General features: G+C 46.5%; 1 long non-coding RNA gene across 1 annotated transcript in view; it reads right to left on the reverse strand.

Annotated features, from left to right (window-relative positions):
• Positions 1 to 817: 817 nt before the first annotated feature.
• LOC138443950 (uncharacterized) overlaps positions 818 to 24,132 on the reverse strand; it is a 32,374-nt gene continuing 9,059 nt past the window's right edge. The window contains exons 2-3 of the long non-coding RNA XR_011258375.1: positions 3,153 to 3,342; positions 818 to 2,721 (exon numbers count right to left, since the gene is read on the reverse strand). This is a non-coding gene — a long non-coding RNA (uncharacterized lncRNA). The remainder of the gene's footprint in view (positions 2,722 to 3,152; positions 3,343 to 24,132) is intronic.

The following is a 24,132-nucleotide window of genomic DNA, read 5'->3' on the forward strand; positions in this document are numbered from 1 at the left end:
CCTGGAGAAGAGATAGGCTACCCACTCCAGTATTCTTGGGCTTCCCTTGTGGCTCAGCTGGTAAAGAATCTGCCTGCAATGCACGAGACCTGGGTTTGATCCCTGGATCGGGAAGATCCCCTGGAGAAGGGCCAAGGCTACCCACTCCAGTATTCTGGCCTGGAGAATCCCTTGGACTATACAGTCCATGGGGTCTCAAAGAGGCAGACACGACTGAGTGACTTTCACTTTCACTACCTCTTATTTGGAGAACACTGTCACTGCTGAACTTCTTTCAAGACAATATGCCTTCTCATTTTTCTCCTGATCCTGCTCTCATTCCTTTTTAAAAAATAAACTATTCTCCCCATGACATCAGCCAGAAATGATTCCAGCTTGGCTCAAATTACTCTTGCAGTCAAAGCCTCCCAGGGGCTGCCTGGTTGGCTCCCATCACGGGCTCATCAAGGCCCTCCCCAGACCTGTCTGGGCTCCCATGTTCCGCCCTCCCTGCTCCTCCTCTGCCATCCTATCCACCCTCTCTTCTCCCCACTGGTCCTCTTCAGACTCAAGGGCGATTCTCTGGCTCACAGGCACACTGTGGCCAAAGGGCTGTGCACTCTTAGCCTCATCCTTTGTTATCTCTCGTGATTCACTCTTTCGCAATTTCCTCAAGACGGTACTCAGATGTCACCTTATTTATCAAGCAGGCCTTTCCTGATACCTAATCTAAACCACCATCGCCACCACCACCAGGATATTTCTCATAAAAATCAAGGTCAAGGCTGCGCCCAATTTTCACAGGGCCGCAATGGATCTGAGCCAGGAATAGCATCCCGGTGGGTCTTCAGAGACCTTTAATTATTCTTTCCATACAATTTCTGTTTGTGCTCTGTCCCCATACCTTGACATGAACAAAGGATGTTATGTTTATTTTATGTAAATGACTATGCACACTTAGCTTCAAGCCCCACCACCAGCCGCCCCATCCCATCCCCAGCCCAAGTTGTGTGGTCATCCTTCTAAGTAAAACTCTGAAGTTGCTACTGGGTAGAAATTAGAAGGCCTAAAGCTCAACATTCAGAAAACGAAGATCATGGCATCTGGTCCCATCACTTCATGGGAAATAGATGGGGAAACAGTGGAAACAGTGTCAGACTTTATTTTTTTGGGCTCCAAAATCACTGTAGATGGTGACTGCAGCCATGAAATTAAAAGACGCTTACTCCTTGGAAGAAAAGTTATGACCAACCTAGATAGCATATTCAAAAGCAGAGACATTACTTTGCCGACTAAGGTCCGTCTAGTCAAGGCTATGGCTTTTCCTGTGGTCATGTATGGATGTGAGAGTTGGACTGTGAAGAAGGCTGAGTGCTGAAGAATTGATGCTTTTGAACTGTGGTGTTGGAGAAGACTCTTGAGAGTCCCTTGGACTGCAAGGAGATCCAACCAGTCCATTCTGAAGGAGATCAACCCTGGGATTTCTTTGGAAGGAATGATGCTAAAGCTGAAACTCCAGTACTTTGGCCACCTCATGAGAAGAGTGACTCATTGGAAAAAACTCTGATGCTGGGAGGGATTGGGGGCAGGAGGAGAAGGGGACAACAGAGGATGAGATGGCTGGATGGCATCACGGACTCGATGGACATGAGTCTGAGTGAACTCTGGGAGGTGGTGATGAACAGGGAGGCCTGGCATGCTGCGATTCATGGGGTCGCAAAGAGTCCGACACGACTGAGCGACTGAACTGAACTGAAGCATCTATGCCCCCCCCACCGATTCCCTGTTGTCTTGTATCCTCCTAATTCATGATTTTGACTGGCTGTCCAAGACATGATGGCTTAGAGTATTTAGTTCTCCCAAATTTATAAGGGAAAACTTAAAGATTAAGAAGCTTTTTAACACTCAACGGATTGACTCTTCAGTACAGCAACTCAAGAGACAGTCACTGCATGTGACTTTCAATACCTGATGCTCTTAAGGCTGAGTTCTGTCACCAGATCATTTTACGAGGCCATATGGCTCATTCCTGCAGAGTTGTTTGATTTGGTTCAGAGCCCGATTCTGTTTTCCTTTTAAATGTCAAGACAGACCAACCAGGTTTTGAACATGTGCAGAGCTTGTTGCAAGCAGATTAATCTTTCCTAGTAGGAGATTTAGCCTTGTGTGAAATAACTATTTCAAATGACTAAAAGGTGAGTTGCATTATTGAACTGGTGAAAGCTATACTTAGAAGTTACTAAAGACAATTGCTAGTTCAAGTGAAATTCAAATTCCTTAAAGTGAGTAACATAAGAAGTTTAGGTAGAGCTTGGGAGTGCTCTGTTACATACTTATATCAAGTTTGTATTAAAGAAAAGTGTTGATGTTTCCATGTTAATTTTACCATGTCTTTATAAAAATATCCAAAATCAAATTCTTGGAAAATGGTAATCAAAACTGAATGAATGAAGCTCTTTTAACAGTTTGTTCAGGATTAGGAATGATAAAATAATTTCATTCATTCATCCAAAGTCAGGCAACAAACGTTTATCCAGCCATGCCAGTAGCTGTTCTGGGCACTAAATGCAGATCAGTGGACAAAAGAGCCAAGTCCAAAGTCTCATGGAGATTATAATCTCACAGAGCAGAGAGTCAGTAAGCCAGTGGCGGCGCCAGACGTCAGGTTACAAAGCCGATTGTGCCCATGAAGCAGGCCAGGCTGGGTTTCCTCCACACTTACATCACCAGCATCTGAAGGGGCTGAAGAGGATGAACGGATTAATGACTTAATTTGATACACTCCTATGAGACAAAGCATTTGCCATGCAGCCATGGAACTCGGGCTCTGAACCAGGCATTGGTTCACCCTCCCACAGACAGAGGCCTTGGTGCGGCTGCAGGTGGTTCCCACGTGGAAAAGCCCGAAGAAACCAAGCCCTTTATATGGACTCTGAATGCAATCCCTTCCCCTACCCCCTGCCCTGGCCTCCCATACCAAGGTCTAGAAAGACTCATCTCCTCTAAAAAGTGCAGATTCTTGTAAAGTTGAGAACTTCCCAGTTTCTCTAAAGCAAATTAGACCTTCCCTTAGAACAAAGACAGTCTGAGTGGGAAAGGTGTCCCTAATTCAGTGTTTCCTAAGAAGCTTTCTTTGTTCCTCTCAGTGTCCCCCTTGGGGAGGCAATCCTTACCCAGGCTCCCTGTTCATTCCCCGGGGTGTCTTCACCCATCTGGTCATGAACAGTAGTTGCTAACTGCTTCATCCAACAAAGTCAGCACTTCCTATTTCCAGATCCTGCCTGTGCTGTGTTGGCCGTTTGGATGGTCTTTCTCTCTTCAGTTCCAGGAAGATGGTATTTTTGCTTGTAGACTTTGCTTACCCTGAGGGGAAACAGAAATCCGCAAACATGCCCACATGCTGAACCCAATATCTGAGTTAAAAATCACAAAATACAGTTTTGCCCTTGGCCTTGTCAGGAACCTCTAAGACCTTTCCAAACCACAGTCTCTGAGATATCAAAGGATAAGTTTGCCTCCTCATCACATCAACCTAGGAAGCATTCGAGAGCTGAAGCTAGTAGGGGGCCAAAGGCCAAGAGAAAGAAGAAAGGAGGTGACCTGATTCATGACAAGTTAATCTCAGAGGCAAAACTAGACTTCCTGAGGTCAGCAAAGTTGCCAGGGTGCATTGCAATTGCTGTGGGCTGGGGGCCATTTTCCTATAGGATCTCCTTCCTCTGTTAAATAAAGTCACTGATTATATTTCTTGACTGTGTTGGTATAAAGAAGACTATCATCCAAGCATCATGAGTGTAGATTCATGAGGATTCTAGGCAGATTTGATTCTTCTTCTTAAAAACGAAATTAAAACGATCTTGCGGGCCCCTACAGTACTGGGGGGTTCTAGACACTGCTTCTGGTGCCTAGTAGAGAATTCAGCCTAAGCTGGCTTATATCCTTTCCTGTTTCTTCCAGGCCAGTATCCTGGGCATCTAGTACCTTCCTCTGTCCACTTCCTGTCCTGCCCACGGCCCTCACAGCGCATCTTGGCCAGTCGTGGAGTGGGGGAAGATGCCCTAAACCAAGCCACTTCCTGTGTCCACTTTCTGCTACCCCATGAGACCTGAGACCACTTCCTGTGTCCACTTTCTGCTACCCCATGAGACCCGGCCTCAGCTGTCACTTCTCCACCGAAACTGCCCCTGTTGAGGGCATTAGGGGCCTCTAGGTTGTCAGAACCCATGCCTGATGGTCAATTCTCACATTAATACTTTAGATCTTTCTAAAGCGTTTGGCGCCATTCTCCGTTTAATTAGCTTGTATTGAGTGCTCAAAAGCTTCCGGCTGTGTTGCAGGTTTTGGAGGCATACTTCTCAACTAAACAGAAAAGACTCCAGCTCTCACAGGGCCTTCTGTGTAGCAGGGAATCCAGACAAATAAACAGCAAGTAAAATTCATCTGGGGATGCTCTAGAATACAAAGGCCCCTAACTAGAACTTGAGAAGTCAGGAACTGCTTCCCGAAGCAGAGAAAACCTTACCTAAGACCAGGAAGGTGAATAAAATGTCACGGGAGAAGCACGTTAAGAAAGTGATTTGGGAGAACGGCGTTCTAGGTGGAAAGAGTAAATTCACACACAGCTGGTGATAAGAGGACCAACTGCACACCCGAGGAACAGAAAGTGATCCCACAGAGCAGGAGTCTAGGTGGCGTCAGTGGTAAGGAATCTGCTTGCCCATATAGGAGACACGGGTTCGATCTCTGGATAGGGAAAATCCCCTGGAGGAGGGCATGGCAATCCACTCCAGGAGTCTTGCCTGGAAAATCCCATGGACAGAAGAGCCTGGTGGGCTACAGTCCATGGGGTCGCAAAGGGTCAGACATGCCTGAGCGACTGAGCACTTGGGAGTCTGCTCTGGGAGGTGTCATGAGTGTGTTGGCATCGCAGGGAGACGACTCTGGAGTCAGTGAGGAGAATGAATTAGAGCGCGGTGGTCTGGGGGTCAGAGAGCCAACAGGAGGCTGTGGATGGGATCTGGACAAAACACGTAGTTTCTGAACCACAGAAGAAGCAGAGGGAAAGAGAAGTGGACAGATCGAGATGACCCATCAACAGGACTGGGTGACAGATTGGATGCGGATGCAGATGGGGAAGGATGGTATCCGCCTGGGTTCTTAGTGGCAGAAACTGAATCCTCTTTTCTGGTTAAGCAGAGTGAGTTTTGTTAATATGATATTAGGCTGTAACACAATCTTTGGGAGGGCCAGAAAACCCAGGTTAGAAGGCTCACTGCCAGGAGCAGACCCGTCCAGTCATAGCACAGGGCTGTAGGAACAGAATCACAGCTGCTTCTGGCTTCGTCCTGTAAGAATGGGCATGCGTGCTAAGTCACCTCGGTCATGTCTGACCCTTTGTGACCCCATGGACTGTAGCCCACCAGGCTTCTCTGTCCATGGGATTCCTTAGGCGAAAACACTGGAGTGGTTGCCTTGGCCTCCTCCAAGGGATCTTTTCAACCCAGGGATCGAACCCACATCCCTTCTGTCTTCTGCAGTGAGCCAGGCTCTTTACCATCAGCACCACCTGGAACCAGACTCCAGAAACTTTACCCCAGAAGAGTCAGATGCCTCCACACTTAGGATTGCCACAAGAGGCTACTCCCCTCTCCCAGTGGCAAAACCCAGACCTGAACCCAAGTCATAGTCCATCAACAGAGGAATGGGCCAAGGAGATGTGGTGAATGGGCATACAATGGACACGACTCAGCCTATAAAAGGGAATGAGATTCTGCCATGTGCAGCCATGTGGATGGACCTAGAGAGTACTATGCTCAGTGAAATAAGCAAGATCGAGACAAATACTGTAACACATCACTTTTCTGTGGAATCTAAAAAAAACAAGTAATGAGCATGGCAAAGCAGAAACAGACCCACAGACGCAAGGAAACAAACTCGTGGTCACCAGTGAGGAGGCGGGGGTGGGGTGAGAGGCAAGATCCTGATAAGGGATCAAAGACACAAACTACTTTGCATAATATGGCAACAAGGATATGTTGTGTGGCACAGGGAATTAAAGTCAGTATCTTATAATGACTTTGGGGGGAGGGGGGAGAGGCAAGATCCTGATAAGGGATCAAAGACACAAACTACTTTGCATAATATGGCAACAAGGATATGTTGTGTGGCACAGGGAATTAAAGTCAGTATCTTATAATGACTTTTAGTGGGGTATAATCTGAATCACATTGGAAGGACTGATGCTGAAGCTGAAGCTCCAATGCTTTGGCCACCTGATGGGAAGAGTCAGCTCATGGGAAAAGACTCTGATGCTGGGAAAGATTGAAGGCAAAAGAACAAGGGGTCAGCAGATGAGATGTTTAAATAGCATCACCGACTCACTGGACATGAATTTGAGCAAGCTCTGGCAGATAGCGAAGGACAGGGGAGCCCGACATGCCGCAATCCATTGGGTCGCAAAGAATTGGACACAACTTTAGCAACTGGACAACAACACAGTTGAAACTAATATTCTATTGTAAATCAACTGAACTTTCAATTAAAAAAAATAGAACTCAGTCCTGCCTGACTCTAGAGAGCTTTCTTGTTTCATAGACCACAATCTTCTCATCACTGAGACTGCTCTATCTGGGACTGTATGTCTGGGAGATTAACATTTCTCAGAATAATTAAACATCATCCTTCACAGGAACTGAAAAGAAGAATCCACTCAACCCAAACAAGCGAAGTTAGCAGGAAATCCAACCTTGAGACAGTAATTTTAGGGAACGAGAAGGCATGAGTCACGATCCAAAATAGAAAGACTAAAGCGTGGGATTCTGCTTATGCCAAAACAGATGCAGGGACTCAGTTTCAACTGTAGCATGTGGGAGGCAGAAGTTCTGCTGGAAGTTAGGCTGTCTGGAGAGAAATGGACATCCTAGACACATTGAAATGATTGTTTTCTAATGCTTCCTCCTTGGAATAAAAGCTATGACAAACCTAGACAATGTATTAAAAAGCAGAGACATCACTTTGCCAACAAAGTTCCATCTAGTCAAATCTATGGTTTTTCCAAGAGTCGTGTATGGATGTTAGAGCTGGACCATGAGCAAGGCTGATCGTCAATGAACTGATGCTTTCAAACTGTGGTGATGGAGAAGGCTCTTGAGAGTCCCTTGGACTGCAAGATCAAACCAGTCCATCCTAAAGGAAATCAGTCCTGAATATTCATTGGAAGGACTGATGCTAAAGCTGAAACTCCAGTACTTTGGCCACCTGATGGGAAGAGCTGACACAGTGGAAAAGACCTTGATGCTGGGAAAGATTGAAGGCGGGAGGAGAAGGGGATGACAGAGGATGAGATGGTTGGATGGCATCACTGACTCAATGGACATGAGTTTAAGCAAACTTCAAGAGATAGTGAAGGACAGGGAAGCCCAGTGTGCTATAGTCCAGGGGGTTGCAAAAAGTTGGACATGATTTAGCAACTGAACAGCAAAACATTTTCTAATTAATGCCTGAAAGAGATGTATATGTCTATTTAATAAATTCTTGTTATATTCTACCCTTAAAAAGTTGTACTTAGTAATTTATGCCAATACTGGACTCGCTCAGAAAATTAAAATTTGACCTTATTTGGCTTCCCTGGCAGCTCCGTGATAAAGAATCTGCTTGCCAATACAGGAGTCACGGGTTTGATCCCTGGTCCAGGAAGATCTCACATGCCTCAGAGCAATGAAGTCCATGCACCGAACTATCGAGCCTGCGCCCTGGAGCCCAGGAACTGCAGCGACCGAGCCCACGCACCACAGCCGCTGACCCAGATGCCCTGGAGCCCAGGAACTGCAGCGACCGAGCCCACGCACCACAGCCGCTGACCCAGATGCCCTGGAGCCCAGGAACTGCAGCGACCGAGCCCACGCACCACAGCCGCTGACCCAGATGCCCTGGAGCCCAGGAACTGCAGCGACCGAGCCCACGCACCACAGCCGCTGACCCAGATGCCCTGGAGCCCAGGAACTGCAGCGACCGAGCCCACGCACCACAGCCGCTGACCCAGATGCCCTGGAGCCCAGGAACTGCAGCGACCGAGCCCACGCACCACAGCCGCTGACCCAGATGCCCTGGAGCCCAGGAACTGCAGCGACCGAGCCCACGCACCACAGCCGCTGACCCAGATGCCCTGGAGCCCAGGAACTGCAGCGACCGAGCCCACGCACCACAGCCGCTGACCCAGATGCCCTGGAGCCCGAGTTCCACGACGAGCGGCCACCCCAGTGAGAAGCCACACTCCGCAACTGGAGAGTAGACCCCACCCCGCAATTAGAGAAAAGCCTGCTCGGCAACAGAGACCCAGCACAGTTCAGCTCAGGCCAGTCACGCAGTCATATCCAACTCTTTGCGACCCCATAGACTACAGCACGCCAGGCCTCCCTGCCCATCACCAACTCCCGGAGTTCACTCAGACTCACGTCCATGGAGTCAGCGATGCCATCCAGCCATCTCATCCTCGGTCCTTCTCCTCTCCTCCTGAAACAGAGCAAAACTATGGCTCTTGCCCACCCCTCACCGTGTTCTCTGCCTGCCTTCTGCCTGTAGACAACTTTAGTCAAAGAATAAGTTTAACCAGAGAAGAGAGAAATGCTAAAACAAAGGAAAACAGTCTCAGGAGACTAAATAATGATGTGGTCATTAAACATAGTCAAGGATCTCTCGTTCTCAAGGGCTGCAGATACTATTCTGAGCCACATCCTGTGAGCTGCCTTATGGACACCGAAACACCAGGTGGAGAAGGCAACTGCGTGATCATCAGACTCTACCCAGGAGCGGCCACAATTCCCAGAACTGACTGCGAAGAAACGGGAACAAGTGCACCCCAGAACTGAAGGTTAACTGTGCCTGAAACCACCAAGATGATGCTAGTCGGACCACTGGTGACCAACTGAAGATGACGGTTAGAGCTGACGGTGCAGTTTCTGCATGTGACCTCCCCCCAGCCCGGCACTCTGTCCATGAATGCGCTCACTCCCTGCTTGTCAGTGGGAGGGTGGGGAGCGGGAATCAGCCTTTGAACAGATGTCTGCCACCCTCCCCACCCCAGTTGCCGGCACCTGAAATAAAGCAAACTTTCCTTTCCACCAACCTGGCCGGTTTATTGGCATTTAAGTGGCGAGCAGCCGGACCTCCCATGCATACCTTTCGATAACACTCCTGCCTTCAGTCTTTCCCAGCATCAGGGTCTTTCCCAACGAGTCCGCTCTTCGCCACATATGCCCAAGTCCTGGAGGTTCAGCTTCAGCATCAGTCCTTCCAATGAATATTCAGGACTGATCTCCTTTAGAATGGACTGGTTGGATCTCCTTGCAGTCCTAGGGATTTTCAAGAGTCTTCTCCAACACCACAGTTCAAAAGCATCAGTTCTTTGGGGCTCGGCTTTCTTGTCAGTCCCCAAATATCTGCAGTCATTATTTGGGCTAACATTTTCCACAGGCAGCTTGTGCATCAGGAACTGAGCTTTGAACTTTATATTATTTCATTTAATTTATATAACAATCCAAAGAGGAAAGTACGATTATTATCCTAATTTTACCAAAAAAAAAAAAAGGGAATTATAGATTTAGAGAGGTTAAAATCTGGTACAATATAACTCAGCTACTATGTGGGTAATTGAGATTTAAATCTATGAATAATTAATATATTGTAACTGGAAAGGATTAGTCACCAGACCAGTGCCCTTTTCACGTGAACCCAAGCCTTTAAGTTTCAAAGTGGCTGAAATCAAGCTGCACAAAATTGATTCAGTGTATTAATGAGTTCTGGACATGAAGATGAAAGGTCCTTCTAAAAGTGACATCTTAATAAACTGTTCTAAGAATCAGTGTCTCTAGGGGGCACAAGAAGATCTCATTCTTAATCACTGTGATTTACAGATAACTTGCCTCACTGTCAGACTGTGAAAGCCATCACAAGGAACAAAACCAACAGACTCAAAAGAGCATATCTTTCCAAGAACAAAGTCAGAATTCACTCTCACGGTATGGACTTGCAGTTAACCTGCACCACCTTGTCACCCTGGGCTGGAAAGTAAAGTGGTGAGAGTGCTATAGTCGCTCAGCTGGGTCTGACTCTTTGTGACCCCATGGACTACGGCCCACCCGACTCCCCCGTCCATGGGGTTCTCCAGGCAAGACTACTGGAGTGGGTTGCCATTCCCTTCTCCAGGGGATCTTCCTGACCCAGGGGTCGAGCCCGGGCCTCCTGTGTTGCCTGCAGATTCTTTACCATCTGAGCCACCGGAGAAGCCCTGACTCTGCACTGAGCTGCAGGTCAAAGGTGACTGCATTTGTTTGGAACCAAGAAATGGACTTTATCCACCACCATGATTTCCTTAGGCCATCTCACGCCATCTGACACACAGATACCAAAACTTGTTTCCAGCCGGATGGTTGAAAACTGAAACGAACTTTTGAAGAGGTGGAGGGCCAATGTATATCACAGCTGTGTCTTCATAACTAAGATCCTCAGTTCTGCCTGACCTAACGGTAGTGACGTTGTGTTTCACTTTTGGCAATTAACCTTCCTGGGCCTGTCTGCCTTAGCACAACAGTAGTCCTGAGACCTTTCACTCAAGGGCTTCTGATGGCTTTTTTTTTTTTTTTTTTGGATCATATGGCAGATGACCCCCATTAAAACAGGAGGTCTCTGTTTACTTCAAAAACAACAGCAAAATCCATCTTCAGCCTTGTATGGAGACTTCCCTGGTGGCGCAGTGGATAAGAATCCACTGCAATGGATAAGAATCCACTGCAGTCAATCCAGCCAACGCAGGGAACAGGGGTTCAACCCCTGGGCCGGGAAGATTCTGCATGCCGAGGGTGACTCAGCCCCTGTGCCACAGCTCCTGAGCCCATGCTCTAGAGTCCATGAGCTGCGACTACTGAAGCCCACACACCTACAGCCTGCGCCCTGCAACAAGAGAAGCCACTGCAAGAAGCCTGTGCCCCCCTACAAAGGGTAGACCCCCCCTTATCGCAACTAGAGAAAGCTTGCACACAGCAACAAAGACGCAGGGCAGTCAAACATGAATAGATAAAATTTTTTACAAAGACTCCTATGGGATTGAGGGATGTTTGTTCTCAAGAAAGCAGTGTATTGCCACCCACAGCGAGTGACAAGATAGTGTACTCATCTACCCACCAGGAGGGCAAACTCATCTGCCTTCCAACCCAGTGAAAGGCAGCAAAGTTCTTCATCCTTAATAATCACAGTGATATACTCACCAGGGGATGAGATTTGCCCCCCACAGAGCAGCGGAGGGATTCTCAAGTTACTCCTGGTGGTTTATCTTACAAGGCAGAAGTTGGAATTCAGCAAAGGCTTTCTAATGTTGACTCTGTTCCACTAATCGACAGGCTAAGATTCGTGCATGCCAGATTCGATGCTAATATTCTAAATTATTCAGACATGACCCCAAAATAATACCGTGCACTCCCACAGATCCTGCTCTGGTGATTCTCAGACAGAGATGAAGTAGCTCTTGTCTTAGGCTGCCTGGGGGTCCAGGGTCTTCAGTGAGTGGACTGCCTCCTAACACCCCATGATGTGTCTGCTTCACGGCACTGTTAAAAAGCACCAGGGATCGGTATTTAAGAAGAAATGGTCCAAGGGACATTCTAACCACCTCATTCTCTACAGCAAACAGTTTCAGCCCAGACTCTTCTACCACAATCTAGATTTACGTTCCTTACCTTGAGGAGAAAAACAGCTTGAACAATATAAGGTATTTAGAGATGCCACTAACCTGTCCTTGGCCATTAGGAAGGCTAATAAAGATCTTGTACTATGATCCCAATTACAAGAGTCAAAATCTTTGGATGGAACCTTCAAGCATGTAAGAAGATAGCCATGGAACTTCAGAGTGGGGTTTTTTAATTATTCAATTTCTTTTTCATATAATTTGTTTATTTTCAATTGGAGGCTAATTGCTTTACAATGTTCTGTTGGTTTCTGCCATACATTAGCATGAATCAGCCATAGGTATACACACCCTCTCCCTCTGGAACCTCCCTCCCACCTCCCACCCCATCCCACCCCTCTAGGTGTCACAGAGCACCAGGCTGAGCTCCTTGAACTCAACAGAGTAGTAATTTAAGAAGGAAAAAGGGAGGGGGGGATCCAGAGTGTTTTACATCCCACATCCCTTATTCCTTTTTAAGTAACTGATTGATAACTTGATTGCATTCATGGGTCTAGTGTAGTAGTGCTAGTCACTTAGTCGTGCCCGACTCTAAGTGATCCTGCAGGCTATAGCCTGCCTGGCTTCTCTGTGCTTGGGCTTATCCAACAAGAACACTGGAATGAGTTGCCATTCCCTTCTCCAGGGGATCTTCCCAACCCAGGGACCAAACCCGGTCTCCTGCATTGTGGGCAGATTCTTTACTGTCTGAGCTACAGGGAAGATCTGTACTGAGCAATATAGTAGTAATTTTAAAAGGAAAAAGGGAGGGGGATATCCAGAGTGTTTTGCATCCCCACATTCCTTTTTCCTTTTTAAGAACCGATTAATAACTTGATCCCATTCATGGATTTTTCATATCCCAAAAAACAAACTAGAGAAAACAAGCATTCCTTCATATCTGTATAAAATCTTCTCTTGAGAACTATGGGTCTTAAATAGGAAGGCTGTAGAGTAGCAGATGACCCCACAAGATAGTATTTGTCAGAAATAGGGTTGCTGCTGCTCAGTTAGCTACTATTCAAGCTGTATTCCTTGGTTTACTGCTTTCTCTAAATGCTATCCTGGTATCTTGCTAAATCATCAAAAATGCTTAGGCAACACCAACTTCATTCTGACAGAAATACCTCCTTCGAGTTATGATTTAGTGGGAGGTCCTTGGCCAAAGAGAGATTTTTTTTTTCTGCAAATTTTATAGACATAAAACTGTGTTGATGACATTTTTGGCGTCTTTCGTCTAAGAATCCATGTTGTAAATTCCTCTTAGGATGTAGGGACACAAAAACTTGTAATACCCACAAATTAGTTTATAATAAAACGTCGATGTGTTTCTCTTGTTTTTAGAAAGATGAAAAGGGGATGGAATCATCAACCAGTTTCCTCTTTCTAAAGCAATTATTTTCCCATACTCCTGAATGATCCCAATTGTTTCTTTTCTTTTTATTTAACTGTCTTGTGTGTATTTACGTAAAAAGCATGTTTCTATAACATATGTGTGTGTGTTTTGTTATGTCACTATAAACCCTATCTATGAAAGGATCCTATATGCCTACATGTGATAAGTGAACACACACCTCAGTGTCACAGATCTGTGGTGTGTGTGTGTGCACGTGTGCTCAGTCCTGTCCGACTCTTTGCAACCCTGTGGACAGTAGACCGCCAGGCTCCTCTGTCCATGGAATTTTTTCAGCTAGAATACTGGAGTGGGTTGCCGTTTCCAACTCCAGGGGACCTCCCTGACCCAGGAATCGAATCTGTCTCTTGCCTCTTCTGCACCTCCTGCACTGGCAGGTGGATTCTTTACCACTGGGGAAGTCTGCACATGATAAATGCATGCGCATACCTAGATGGAATGGAGAGCCCACCAGACGCATTCCAGAAGCGGACTGCAGAGCCCAGCTCTGCCGTCAGCATCAGGGGGGCTTGAGGAGGCGGTGAAGATGTTCTGTGTCCTGGCCTCTTCGACCCCCCTCTGATGATCTATTGCTATGTCTCAAATCACCCCCCAAACAATGGTTTAAAGACAGTAACAGTCAGGTACTTGACTAACGAATCTGGGGCTGACTGAGAACAACCAGCCAGCTCGGGATGGCTTTTCCCAGGGAAGTGTCTGGAGACGCTTTGAGTTGTCACGACTGGCGAGGCGCTGCTTGCATGTAGCCAGCAGAGCCCAGAGAGGCACCGGACGAGCTGCGACACACAGGGCCGCGCCCGCAGGGAGGGCCTGTCCGCTCTGCGGCTGAGAAACCTCCCGCTGGGCAGTTCTCTTTTGAGGTCTCTCGTACAGTTGCGATTAGGTGGCCGTGGGACTGAGGTCATCCTGTGGCTTCTTCACTCTGCATCTGTGCCTGGGCTGGGAAGCCCCAAGCAACGGAGGACTGAAGTAGCTGGTGTGCCTCGGGTCTCTCTCCGTTTCTCTCTCTCTCTCTGTGGTTATTCGGTGTGGTTTCCCCACAGAGCAGCCTTAGGAAATCGCGCTTCTCACCTGAAGCATGGCTGAAGGCTTGCAGAGCGAGCACCATCAGGGATTCCTAGGAGCTGGGGGCCTTCTGAGCCCAGCCTTGGAAGCCCTTCACTGCCACTCGTGCAGTGACAAAATAACAAAGATGCCCTCCCCCTTGTTGTCCAAAAAGAAGAAGGGGAGAACCACCCCCGAATCTGGCAGTGATGAAGCACATCAGATCTGGGAAAGCCAGCAAAAACCCAACATTCAAATGAAGATTCACATCCTTTCAACATAAAACCCCAAGGGTCCAGCTTTCAGTCAAACATCACTCATACCAAGAACTAGGAAGAGCTCAAACTTAATGAGAAAAGACAATCAACAGATGCCAATACCTTGATGACACAGATGATAGTAAAGGTTAACTGACAAGGATTATACACCAGTCATCAAAGAAATGCTTTAGTAAAAGCAATTATGAAAACACATGAGACAAATGGAGAAGCAGAGCATCTTAGCAAAGAAAAAAAAAATACAAAGAAGAATAAGATGCAACTGGAGCCTATTACACAGAGTGAAGTAAGCCAGAAAGAAAAACACCAATACGGTATGCTAATACATATATATGGAATTTAGAAAGATGGTAATGATAACCCTGTATGCAAGACAGCAAAAGAGACACAGATGTGTAGAACAGTCTTTTGGACTCTGTGGGAGAGGGCAAGGGGGGGATGATTTGGGAGAATGGCATTGAAACACGTATAATATCATATATGAAACGAATTGCCAGTCCAGGTTCAATGCATGATACAGGATGCTTGGGGCTGGTGCACTGGGACGACCCAGAGGGATGGTACGGGGAGGGAGGAGGGAGGGGGGTTCAGGATGGGGAACACATGTATACCTGTGGCGGATTCATGTTGATGTTTGGCAAAACCAATACAATATTGTAAAGTAATTAACCTCCAATTAAAATAAATAGATTTATATTTTTTTAAAAAAGAACAAGATGCATATTTGGGAACTAAAAATTGTAAAAGCCAAAATTAAAATTTGAAAGTCAGTGAAAGGGCTAACTAGAAAAATGGATGAGACTGGAAAGAATCAGTGAGAATGAAGAGACCTAATTTGAAAAACAGAGAGAAAGCAGATTGAAAAAAGTGAACAAAACCTGTGAGACATTTGGGACTACAACAATTCCCAGAAGAAGAGACAAGAGAAAATAAGTCTAACTTGATTCTCAATGTAGGCAGAGGAAATATTTAAGATGCGGGAGAGTAAAAAGTTAGAAAAAAAAAGTACGGTTTTTGCACTTCACTCAAACTGATAATGGAGAAGGCGATGGCACCCCACTCCAGTACTCTTGCCTGGAAAATCTCATGGATGGAGGAGTCTGGTAGGCTGCAGTCCATGGGATCGCTGAGGGTCGGACACGACTGAGTGACTTCACTTTCACTTTTCACTTTCAGGCAGTGGAGAAGGAAATGGCAACCCACTCCAGTGTTCTTGCCTGGAGAATCCCAGGGACAGGGTAGCCTGGTGGGCTGCCGTCTGTGGGATCACACAGAGTCAGACACGACTGAAGTGACTTAGCAGTAGCAAACTGATAAAATGTTGATACCAGTAGACTATGATGAGTTGTGTATCTAATACCTAGACTAACCACAAAAAAAGCTGTACAAAGCTATACGCTCAAAGACACTATCAATAAAAACAGAATTCCAAAAATGTTCAAGCCAAATGAAGCCAGGAAAAAAAAAAAAAGTTGAATTTATTGCTCACTTTGCAGTGAGGGAGAGGTGAGCTGGTTTGATACAGTCTCTCTGAGCGGAACAAAATTACTGGTTTTCTACTGGCTCTGGGGAAGCACAGAGTTCATTCACAGATCTGGGAGACTTGCAGAGGTGTAAGAGGTTGACTTCCTCTGTAGAAGCATGGTTACATGCTGATGGGTTAGCAGTCCTGATATGTTTGCCAGGGTTAGTCCGTCGCTGATTGACTTTTAGAAGCAGAAGACTGACACTGATTGGTTTATTTGCTGAGCACTGACCGCATGGTCACTGAGAGGTGGGTATTGCCTTGCTCTACGGGAACAGACTAGAGAGGGTGTGGAGAAAAGGGAACCCTCTCACACTGTTGGTGGGAATGCAAACTGGTACAGCCACTACGGAGAACAGTGTGGAGATTCCTTAAAAAAATGGAAATAGAACTGCCATATGACCCAGCAATCCCACTGCTGGGCATACACACCAAGGAAACCAGAATTGAAAGAGACACGTGTACCCCAGTGTTCATCACAACACTGTTTACAATAGTCAGGACATGGAAGCAACCTAGATGTCCATCAGCAGACAAATAGATAAGAAAGCTGTGGTACATATACACAATGGAGTATTACTCAGCCATTAAAAAGAATGCATTTGAATCAGTTCTAATGAGGTGGATGAAACTGGAGCCTATTATACAGAGTGAAGCAAATCAGAAAGCAAAACACCAATACAGTATATTAACACATATATATGGAATTTAGAAAGATGGTAATGATGACCCTGTATGTGAGACAGAAAAAGAGACACAGATAACTTTTGGACTCTTCAGAAGATGGGGGTGGGATGATTTGAGAGAGCAGCACTGAAACATGTATATTATCACACGTGCAATAGATCACCAGTAAGGTTGGATGCATGAGACAGGGCGCTCAGGGCCGGTGCACTGGGACGACCCTGAGGGATGGGATGGGGAGGGAGGTGGAAGTGGGGTTCAGGATGGGGAACACATGTGCACCCACGGCTGATTCATGTCAATGTATGGCAAAACCCACTACAGTATTGCAAAGTAATTAGCCTTCTATTAAAATTAATTAATTAATTTTAAAAAACTGATGCCAGAAGCCACTTGCTATCATGGCTATTAAAAAAAAATCCATCTTTTCTTAAGTTTGTAGGTACTTTCTTTATTCTCACTATCATTTGAAAGTATGCATTTTAAACCTTATTTCTAAATTTGCAAGTCTTTTTACCCAGTAAAAGCATATTTGCTTTTATCAAAGTAGGGTAGGAAATGTTTATAAAAAGGGAGTAGGGCATATTCTCCCTTTTTCCCTGCTCATGACCAGTTGTCCTGCTTCTTCTGAGGGCAGCATTGATTCCTCCACACGCATCATCCATCATATCTTTAGAGATATTTTTTGCTTTCCTACAACACGCCTGCGATTCTGATGAGCGCTGTCAGTCTCCTGGCCAGAGTGACGGACATGTGATCCAGGCCTAGCCAATCAGAACACCACGCTTCCTTGCTCAGAGTCATGTCCACAAATGAACTTGAGCTGGGCCCATCAGAGCCCTTCCTCGGCCATCGCACCCCTGGACCTTCATTACATGGGTGTTGCTGTGAGCTCCTGAAGGCACCGGCTGTGTCTGATTCACTGACGTATACCCAGCAGAGACCATAATGCAGGCATCTATTAGGTGCTTGGCAAACGCTTCTTGAATGAATGAGTAAATGCATGAATGGGTCATGGGTCAACAAGTGAATATTCAGCTGCTGTTTTTCAAATAAATGTAGAAAACTCTTAGGAAGAGTTTAGGGAAAGTCTCCCCACCTCCCCACCTTTCCCCAAGAACCCCCTTCCTGTACAGTTGCTGGAGTGGCAAGTCCTGGAGTGGCGAGTTCTGGAAAGGCGAGTCCTGGAGTGCTGAGTCCTGGCATGCTGAGTCCTGGAGTGGTGAGTCCTGGAGGGGCAAGTCCTGGAGTGGTGAGTCCTGGAGGGGCGAGTCCTGGAGTGCTGAGTCCTGGAGTGGTGAGTCCTGGAGGGGCAAGTCCTGGAGTGCTGAGTCCTGGAGTGGTGAGTCCTGGAGTGCTGAGTCCTGGAGTGGTGAATCCTGGAGGGGCGAGTCCTGGAGTGCCGAGTCCTGGAGTGGTGAGTCCTGGAGTGGTGAGTCCTGGAGGGGCGAGTCCTGGAGTGCTGAGTCCTGGAGTGCTGAGTCCTGGAGTGGTGAGTCCTGGAGGGGCGAGTCCTGGAGTGCTGAGTCCTGGAGTGGTGAGTCCTGGAGGGGCGAGTCCTGGCATGCTGAGTCCTGGAGTGGTGAGTCCTGGAGGGGCGAGTCCTGGTGTGCTGAGTCCTGGAGTGGTGAGTCCTGGAGTGGTGAGTCCTGGAGGGGCGAGTCCTGGAGTGGTGAGCTCAAGGAGGGAAGTCCTTGAGCCTGGGGGACAGCCAGGTGTGTTGTCCAAAGCAGCTCTATAGCTTCTGCAGACACGATGGCTGGTGCCCAGACTAGCCCCATATTTGTATCCATCGGTCATTCTGAGCATGGGTACAGCTGCTCCTCTAAGAACTCTCAAGCAAGTAAAGCAGTGGTAACATCTGTGGTCAGCGGGATAGACCTCAGGTGTCAGGGAATCTCCGGGACTGATGGCAGCCCAGGCAACCTTAGCTGTGCCCCAGGCAGGCTGGAGACAAAGGGACCTGGAATGACCTGTATCTTCCTAGGACCCTGGAAAAAAAGTGAAAGTGCCAGTCACTGAGTCGTGCCCGACTCTTTGCAACCCCACGAACTCTGCCAGGCTCTTCGGTCCACGGGAGTCTCCAGGCCAGAATACTGGAGTGGGTTGCCATGCCCTCCTCCAGGGGATCCTCCTGACCCATGGATCAAAGCCAGGTCCCCTGCATCAAGGAAGGCTTCTTCCTTCAGAGGTAAAGAATCCGCCTGCAAGCAGGAGATACAGGAGATGGAGTTTGATTCCTGGGCCAGGAAGATCTTTGGAAGAGGAAATGGCAACCCACTCCAGCAGTCTTGCCCTGGTAATCCCAAGGGACAGAGGAGCCTGGCAGGCTACAGTCCAAAGAGTCACAAAGGGTCGGACAGGACTAATCGACTGAGCACAGCACAAGTGCTGGAAAGCATCAATCCAACAGGAGTCGAGTAACTTGGTTTCTGGTACTGACTTTGTTACTTCCTCATCCTATAATCTTGAGCTAAAAATCCAGAGTGGGACTGCTTCTCGATGTCAAGACTGAAACATTCCTGCAGTCTCTAAGACTAATGCTTTGGCCAGAAACCACCCTGTGTGAGAGTGGTGGGGTTCCTCTCCTCCAGCCGTTTGTCTCCTCCCGCAGTGAGTGAAAGCCTTCAACCACTCAGAGCCTGTTCCCTTTAGAAAGCATCAACTTCAAGGTTATCACCTGGTGAGAGGTGCTACTTTAGCATTGATTGGGTACCTCAGTGACTGCCTGGCTGCAACGGTAAATGGCTCTGCACTTAGGATCTTTCCTTCAGATCATTTTGCATGAACTTTTCTGAAGCTGATATATAGAATATGTATCCTTTTTGAATTTTCATAAAATTTTCTGAATGTGATATACATAGCAGTATTATTGGCAGGGTAATTATGGAGGATTGGGACAGTCTTTTCATGATGTATTTCAATGGATAATGATGATAGATAATAAGAGTATTCACATTTTATGATCTTGTTTCCAGATGTAACTATAATTAGGAACTAACGATGCTGACAGAAATGTATTTAAAAGTCAGTGAAGAAAAATGGAGTCCACAGACTCCAGCCCCACTCTCAGTTCAGTTCAGTTCAGTCGCTCAGTCATGTCCGACTCTTTGCGACCCCATGAATCGCAGCACGCCAGGCCTCCCTGTCCATCACCTACTCCCGCACTTCACTCAGACTCACGTCCATCGAGTCCATGATGCCATCCAGCCATCTCATCCTCGGTCGTCCCCTTCTCCTCCTGCCCCCAATCCCTCCCAGCATCAGAGTCTTTTCCAATGAGTCAACTCTTCACATGAGGTGGCCAAAGTACTGGAGTTTCAGCTTCAGCATCATTCCTTCCAAAGAACACCCAGGGCTGATCTCCTTCAGAATGGACTGGCTGGATCTCCTTGCAGTCCAAGGGACTCTCAAGAGTCTTCTCCAACACCACAGTTCAAAAGCATCAATTCTTCAGCACTCAGCCTTCTTCACAGTCCAACTCTCACATCCATACATGACCACAGGAAAAACCATAGCCTTGACTAGACAGACCTTAGTCGGCAAAGTAATGTCTCTGCTTTTGAATATGCTATCTAGGTTGGTCATAACTTTTCTTCCAAGGAGTAAGTGTCTTTTAATTTCATGGCTGCAATCACCATCTGCAGTGATTTTGGAGCCCCAAAAAATAAAGTCTGACACTGTTTCCACATCTGTTTCCCATGAAGTAATGGGACTGGATGCCGTGATCTTCATTTTCTGAATGTTGAGCTTTAAGCCAACCTTTTCGCTCTCCTGTTTCTCTTTAATCAAGAGGTTTTTTTAGTTCCTCTTCACTTTCTGCCATAAGGGTGGTGTCATCTGCATAGATATTATTAAAATAGTTTTTCACAGAAGGGGCTGAGTTAAAAGCCTTATCATCTTTACTTCTTTCAGATATATATGAAATATACAGCAAAATTTTTTTTTAATTTCTGAACAAATGAGTCACTTGTTGGAAGAAGAGGTTGATGTCGTTGTTCAGTCATTAAGTCATGTTGCACTCTTTGTGACCCCGTGGACTACAGCACACTAGGCTTCCCTGCCCTTCACCACTTCCCAGAGCTTGCTCAAACTCAGGTCCATCGAGTCAGTGATGCCATCCAACCATCTCATCCTCTGTCGTCCCCTTCTCCTCCTACCTTCAATCTTTCCCAGCATCAGGGTCTTTTCCAGTGAGTCAACTCTTCACATCAGGTGGCCAAAGTATTGGCACTTCAGCATCAGTCCTTACATAGAATATTCAGGGTTCATTCCCTTTAGGATTGACTGGTTTGATCTCCTTGTTGTTCAAGGGAGTCTCAGGAGACTTCTCCAACACAGTAGTTCAAAAGCATCTGTTTTTTGGCACTCAGCCTTCTTTATGGTCCAGCTGTCACATCTGCACATGACTGCTAGAAAAACCATAGCTTTGACTATACAGACCTTTCTCAGCAAAGTGATGTCTCTACTGTTCATATGCTGTCTATGTTTGTTATAACTTTCCCTCCAAGGAGCAAGCACCCAATAACTTCCCGGCTGCAGTCACCACCTGTGGTGATTTTGGAGCCCAAGAAAAGAAAATGTGTCACTGCTCCCACTTTCCCCCGTCTATTTGCCATGAAGTGATGGGACTGGATGCCATGATCTTAGTTTTTTGAATGTTGAGTTTTAAGTTTTAAGCCAGATTTTTCACTCTCCTCTTTCACCCCCACCCCTTAAGTTCCTCTCCGCTTTCTGCCATTAGAGTGGTATCATCTGCATATCCGAGGCTGTTGCAGACAAAAGCGAGAACTACAGTTCCACAACCTCCAGAACAAAAACCACAATCACACCAAGAAGAAGGAGTGGTGTCACACATTTTTAGAGAAAAAAATAATTTTCAGCATAAACAAAATCAATTCTTAGTTTTGCAAATGAGAAGACTGGAGGTCCATATGGATGAGGTCCATATGTAAGTTGCTCAGAATCAGAAAGTTAATCAGTGGCTGTCAGATTACACATGAATCTCCACATATGATGTCTCTCCATCTCTATGTATCTAGAGCTAGATTCTTAATATCTATCCTGATACCTGATAGATACCTAGTTGATATGCCTATCTCCTCATCCACTATTTCCCAAATTTCAGGAGTTCACGATTCCCAACCTGTGCCACACATACCTGCCAACTTACTATTGTGTGCTTTCTTTAAATCAGCTCACATTTTCACTTAAATTTCTTTAAAAGCACCATATCACTAATGTAAATAAAAAATCGGTATCACTTGCCATAAACGGGTGATTAAAAAAACTCTTTTGTATCTGAGTGCAGGTAGACATTTACTTTCCAAACTTTGTGAAACTCTCCCAATATCACAATCCTTAAAGATCTGGAATCACTGGTCTAAGATAAAAGTCATTATAAGATACATGTGCAGCCTTTAAAAAGTTGCAACCTGTTGAAATATGAAAAAAAAAAATGCTTTTAATTACAATATCTTCCTTTTTCAGCTCAGACAATTGGCTGTTGGCTTGTAGAAGTGATAGCCCTCGAAATCCTCCATTATATGAGGCAGGGAAAATAAGTCTTGGGAATAAGCTGTTGCATAAATAGAACCCAAAGTGAGGGAAGCATTTCTGGCTGGCACAATTCCGACTCTACATCTTGCTAGCTGTGCAATACTGGCCTAGCTTTTTTAGAATTATTTTTTATTTGAGTATGGCCACTTTACATTGTTGTGTTAGTTTCCACTGTACGGCAAAGTGAATCAGCCATACGCACAGATACATGTCCTCTTCTCTGGATTTCCTTCCCATCTAGATCGCCACGGAGCTCTGCGTAGTTCCCTGAGCCATGCAGGAGGTTCTCGTTAGTCACCAATAGCAGTGGACACGCATCAATCCCAGTCTCCGAATTCAGCCCGCCCACCCCTTCCTCCTCTGGGGGTCCATGTGTTTGTTCTCTACATCTGTGTCTCCACTTCTGTTCTGCAAATAAGATCATCTATACCAGTTTTCTAGACTCCACATATATGCATGAATATACAATATTTACTTTTCTCTTTTGGCTTATTTCACTCTGTGTGACAGTCCATGTCTCTACAAATGACTCTATTTTGTTCTTTTTCATGGCTGAGTAATAGGGGCTTTCCTGGCGGCTCAGACAGTAAAGAATCTGCCAGCAATGCGGGAGACGTGGATTCGACCCCTGCGTTGGGAAGACCCCCTGGAGGAGAGCATGGCAACCCACTCCAGTATTGTTGCCTGGAGAATCCCATGGACAGAGGAGCCTGGCGGGCTGCAGTCCATGGGGTCACAAAGAGTCGGACACGACTGACTGACTGAGCACGCAGCCCAGCAGCCCATATTACATACGGACCACACCTTTCTTATCCATCCCTCTGTGGATGACACTTAGGTTGCTTCCTTTACTGTCTCGTGAAACATTTAAAAAGAGAGGTTTTCTCAGTTTTAAAAATGGGGACCATCAGTGCCTTTCAGGGCTATTGTGAAGATTAAGGAGGAAATATGCATATAGCAATTAGCATGGCACGAAGAACACAGTAGAGTCTCTATATATCGGACTAAACGGTAAACTGGTTTTTTGCTGTTTTCCCATTTCTGGAATCTGATGTCTTCAAGGTCTTTGTAATGTTCCAATATGAAAAGCAGTGGGAGTTTCTTTCAGTGTTAGGAACTGCAGTCAGTTTTTTATCCCATATTTTAAGACAGGGAAACTGAGCCATAGGATGGGTCTGCTATGTGGTCCTAAGTGAAGGCGACACGCTGTGTGTCCTGAGAGCTTAAGCTCCCGATGCTCTCCTCTGCACCACTCACCAGGGCAGCTGAAGAGGCTGCAAATGTTTTGACACTCACCCTTTCTAATAAGAAGTGGGTTCCCTGCCCCCTCCTCTTGGAGCTGGCTTGCCTCTGCGGTTATCTAATGGAAGCTGGAGTGAGTGAGGCTCTGCCAGTTTCCTGGCCCAAATCTTCAGAGACTGGTAGCTTCTGTTTCCTGTTTCTGCAATTACTCATTCTGAGAGCAGAGTCTGCCTGTGAGAAATCAGACGGCCCTGATGGACAGGCCACGTGCAGAGTCTTGAGACTCCATGGAGGGGAAGAATGGCCCAATGGAGTTTCCACTTCTAGCCATCCCCCCCAAGGCCCCAGATGTGTGAGGAAGGACTTTTTGAACCCTCCAGAGAAAGCCAGCCACTACCCAAATACCAGCACAGTTTAGTTCAGTTCAGTTGCTTGGTCCTGTCCGACTCTTTGCGACCCCCTGGACCGCAGCACGCCAGGCCTCCCTGTCCATCACCAACTCCCTGAGTTTACGCAAATCACTGTCAATGCCAGAGAAGCAGAATAATCACCAGACACAGCCTGACCCAAATTCCCAACCCAGGGATTGTGAGTTGTTTTTTTTTTTTTTTTTTTAATTTACTTTTATTGGGAGCTTCCCAGGTGGCTCAGTGGTAAGAATCCAGCTACCAACTCAGGAGACACAGGAGAC

The sequence above is a fragment of the Ovis canadensis genome, chromosome 7 (genome assembly GCF_042477335.2).
Source record: "Ovis canadensis isolate MfBH-ARS-UI-01 breed Bighorn chromosome 7, ARS-UI_OviCan_v2, whole genome shotgun sequence".
Lineage (NCBI taxonomy): Eukaryota > Metazoa > Chordata > Mammalia > Artiodactyla > Bovidae > Ovis > Ovis canadensis.